Source organism: Monodon monoceros, unplaced genomic scaffold, assembly GCF_005190385.1.
Source record: "Monodon monoceros isolate NGI ecotype Baffin Bay Population unplaced genomic scaffold, NGI_Narwhal_1 Super_Scaffold_22, whole genome shotgun sequence".
Lineage (NCBI taxonomy): Eukaryota > Metazoa > Chordata > Mammalia > Artiodactyla > Monodontidae > Monodon > Monodon monoceros.
Window position 1 is genome coordinate 84,102,443 of NW_021703779.1, and position 4,936 is coordinate 84,107,378.

The following is a 4,936-nucleotide window of genomic DNA, read 5'->3' on the forward strand; positions in this document are numbered from 1 at the left end:
CACAATTGGCATTCTGTTTATTTGAGCCAATTTGCAGCTGGGGGACATCCACAGAACTAGGAAGGGAGTTGCCCACAAATTATAGTCAATGGTTAATTGAAAGAAAGACAGATTGGTAAACCATCTGTGGCCTATCACTAGGAAGAAACTAGATCAGCTGGCTCTCTGTCATTGTTCTAATTTATAATTCCAAGGAAATAACCACACTGCCATTTCCAGGCCTTTTCTCATGGCTCTGCCACATAATAACTGCAACCATAAGCAAGTCACATAACCCCAATATTATTTGTGCCTCAGTTTTATTACCTGTAAGATTCTGATAATGGTCATGCCTACTTTACAGAGTTGTCTGAGGATTTCCTGAAATAAAGTGTGGCATGATTCTAAAAAAATAAATAATGTACCTAACAAAATGCCTAGTAGAGTGTTAAATAAATATTAGGTGCTGATGTTTTGGTTACTTTTATTACCTAATATCTAATCTGAAGTAGTAAATTAATCATTCTGTGCTTGTCTCTGCTTTACTAGACATACATTTTTGTTAATAGCTTTTTTCTCCAACTAAAATCAAAGCATGTGTCTTCCTAAATCACACATCCCAGTAGGTTCCACTTTTCATTTCATAAACCCTATGTATAGGAGTTTCTACAAAATATCAGTGTTTGATGTCCAAGTTATCCAACATTATGCCTATCTATCACCAAGATATGAGGTGAAGCATTCAGTCAATAATTAAAACAACCTATTTATCCTTTGTGTGTGTATTTGTAAGTGGAGGGGGGAGAAGATAGCTTTTATCTGAATAATCTAAATCAGTCTCCTTAGCTATGCAAACCACTCTTTTCACCTGTCAATATCAACCAGGCCATACAGATTTTCAGTTGGAGAAAACTACTAAATCTGCTTTAGCATATAGGATTCTTTTGTTTTTAGTCCATTTCTGTAGTCTATTCCACTGATTATCAGATTCAGTTGTTTCATATTTGACCAGCCAGACGTTGAAAGTAACACAGTTGCTTGCCTCACCTAGCTGGAGACCAGACATAATCCAGGCGTGTCCCTGGTAGCTGATTATTTAACATGGGAATAGTGGGGAAAGGCACCTAAGCTGACAAATAGCTGGCACCACTGTGCACAGCAAACAATGAATATTTGGTACTCATTTACTATCCAGTTCCATAAATAATATTAGGCTTCCAAAGCATATTACAATGAGACCCTTTAAATGTAGAAATAAATGTACCTTTTATCTCCCTTCAAATACTACCATGCTAACCACAACATGAAATCCAGCTGCTGTTTTCTTTTCATGAGTTCTTTAAAAAGAAAACTCCAGTGTAATATAAAACATGTTCTAATCACTACATCTAATTATCAAGAAAAATAAATAACTCTCACATTAATTGCTTTAAACATAGCAAAATGAATAATTAAAAATTACAGACTGAAATTTCAGAAATATTCTGTCAAACAAAACAAAGTCAAACAAAGTGTGACCTTATCTGTCCACTGATTCTACCCATTTCCCATGGTCATTTTGAAGAAAATGCCTATCAGTAGATATCACCTGAATAAGGTGAGATATTATTGGACTTTAAGCTAATGTTTGTAAAATATTCTGAATTAATTGGTTGAATGGTATTAAATATTAATAAGATATCAGTATTTTCATTGTCTTAATAATATTAACCATCCTTTTCTTTAGCTAATTCTATCTTCTTACTCTACTCTTGCTTTCATTCTCACTGTATCCCATTCCTTTCTCAAGGATTAGAAAACATGTGTATTTGGAATTCACTGAATTCTTTCTTTTTATTTCTCAAATGACAAGCTGTTTCTCTTTGAAACATGTTAACTAATCCAATGAATTCAATGACTACATTTGGAACCTTGTCCATGTTTCTGAAAGAACAAATCCAGGAGCAAGTTCTAAGCAGATATATCAAGAATTGAAAAGTTGTACTGTTTTGTCAAAATGTGGACATTTATTTTCTATTGTGACATCCTCCTTAGTGAAATGGAATTTTAAAATGTATGCCATCATGAAGCTGTACTTTTATGTTAAAAGCCTTCATTTTTCTATCTTACTTGACTTTCAATTCTAGCTGGTTGATGGTCTATACATAAATAGCTAGAAGGAGAAAGGCTAAGTTGACTCATCTTAACCCTTTGCTCTAACACAATCATAGTTGAGCTCATTCTAAACCATTTTTCAGTTATAATTTAAACAATGGAGACTAGTATGAAAAGATTTGATAGTCTTCTAATTTTAACCACCACAGCTTTAGGCCTAGAGGCAGTGCCAAGTCTTTAGTCAGTAAACACTTGAAGATACAATGATACCATACTTTATTGTCACCAGTTGGACATCTGTATATTTCTCCTATTTTTTAAGGTGTGTTTTTCCTGGATATAGGCTCGACAAAACACAACAATGGCTTTCTTTCAATCACACTCATTTCAACGAATTGAAGGGGTGGGGGAAGTGAATAATGTCATTTTGGAAGTCTAAGGCCTAAAAATATATAGAAAAAACTATGCTGGCTTGAGTAATTTATTGTACTACATTACAATATTTATTGTAAAGAGTGCAGAACCATGATGAGAGAAGCTAACCAACCCAAGCTTCATTGTTGAAAGAGGGAATGGGTGAACAGACAGCATAAATATTAAGAAAACTGATAATCATATTAGCCTTTCTGATTGGAGGAACTCATGATGAGGTGATGCCTGATAAATGGCTATTCTACTATTATATAAACTTCTGTTCATTTTTAAACTTCAGCCAACACCATTTATACAAGGGGCTCTGGTAAGAGGAGATAGGGCTAGATAAGGCCACTGCTGAGAGTGGTTAGAGTTAACAATAATAAAAAGTTTGGTAACAGAGATTTGATACCAGCAGATTCAGCACCAGAAGCAGGATGACTGTGGGAGCTGTGCAGTCTGCAACTCACGGCTGCATTCATATACCAAAAAGCTTGATGGCATATTTGGATGCTTTGGGTGGCATCAGGATTAGAAGGTTGCATATAAATGTTAAAGCCTAAAGTGCAGCCCCTCCTTTTCAGATGAGGAAACTGAAAACAACCCTGTGAGGGAAAATGATCTTCCCAGGTCATTGAATTAGCTACTGGAAAAGCCAAGAACCTTCTCCTGACTCTCAATCTAGTGTTTTCCCTACATTAATCAATGGATTCTAAAAGTTGAAGTTATTTTCATGTCTTGACTATTTTAAATAATGCTGCAATGAACATATGGGTGCACATACACATATCTTTTTGAATTAGTGTTTTTGTGTTCTTCAGATAAATGCCTAGAAGTGGAATAGCTGTGTCATATGGTAGTTCTATTCTTTAGGAATCTCTGTACTGTTTTCCATAGTAGCTGCAATTTACAATCTCACCAAAAGTGTTATTTTTTTTCCACATCTTTTCCAACACTTGTTATTTGTTGCCTTTTTGATAATAGCCATTCTGACAGGTGTGAGGTAATATCTCATTATGGTTTTGACTTGCATTTCCCTGATGATGAGTGATTTGAGCATCTTTTCATATGCCTGTTGGCCATCTGTATGTCTTCTTTGGAAAAATGTCTATTCAGATCCTCTATTTTTTAATCTGTTTATTTGTTTTTGTTGTTGAGTTATGTGAGTTCTTTCTGTATTTTGATTATTAACCCCTTTCAAATATATGATTTTCAACTATCTTCTCCCACCCAGTAGGTTGCATTTGCATTTTGATGATGGTTTCCTTCACTGTGCAGAAGCTTTTTAGTTTGATGCAGTCCTATTTGTTCATTTTTGCTTTTGTCTCTAAGTGTCCAACAAAGGATGAATGGATAAAGAAGATGTGGTATATATACACAATGGAATACTACTCAGCCATAAAAAGAATGAAATCCTACCATTTGTGAAAACATGGATAGACCTTGAAAGTGTTATGCTACGTGAAATAACTCAGACAGAGAAAGACAAATACCTTATGATTTCACTTATATGTGGTATCTAAAGAAAAACAAACAAAATAAACAAAACAAACTCTGGTACAGAGATCAGATTAGTGGTTACCAGAAGGGAAGGGGGTTGGAGGGTGGTAAAATGGGTGAAGAAAGTCAACTGAATTATGATGGACGGTAACTAGACTTGTGGTGATCACTTTGTAGTGTATATAGATGTTGAATTACAGTTGACTCATGAACAACAAGGGTTTGAAATGCATGGGTCTACTTATATGCAGATATTTTTCAGGAGTAATACTATAGTACTACATGGTCCATGGTTGGTTGAATCTGATGTTGCAGAGGAACCTCAGATACAGAAGGCCAACTGTAAGTTATACATGGATTAAACCCCATATTGTTAAAGGGTCAAATGTATCACATTATACACCTTAAACTTATATAATAATGAAAAAGAAGTTGAAGTTAGCCAAAAGTCATCCATTTTTTTCAGCTGGTTTCATTTGTTTAAATTATACTATGATGTTTCTTTTAAACAGTAATAGGCATAGTTAATCAGTGTTTAATCTACATTGGGATGAAGAAGGGGAGAAGTCAATGTTATATAGTGGAAAAAGCACTGAACTAGAATTGGGGAGACCTAGGTTCTAGTTCCAGATATTTGCACATCTAGCACTGTGACCTTAGATTAATTATTTAACCTTACTAGATCTCACTTTCCAAATTGGAAACCAAAAACTGTGAACTAGACAATGTTTTTGATGGTTAATTTTATTTGTCAACTTGACTGGGAGATAGGGTGCATAGATATTTGGTCAAACATGATTGTGTAATGGTTACTTTGGATGACATTAACATTTAAATCAGTAGATTGAATAAAGCAACTTGCCCTCCCTAATGTGGGGGGGGACACATCCAGTTAATTGAAGACCTGAATAGAACAAAAAGGCTGAGCCTCCCATGAGTAAGAGAGGAT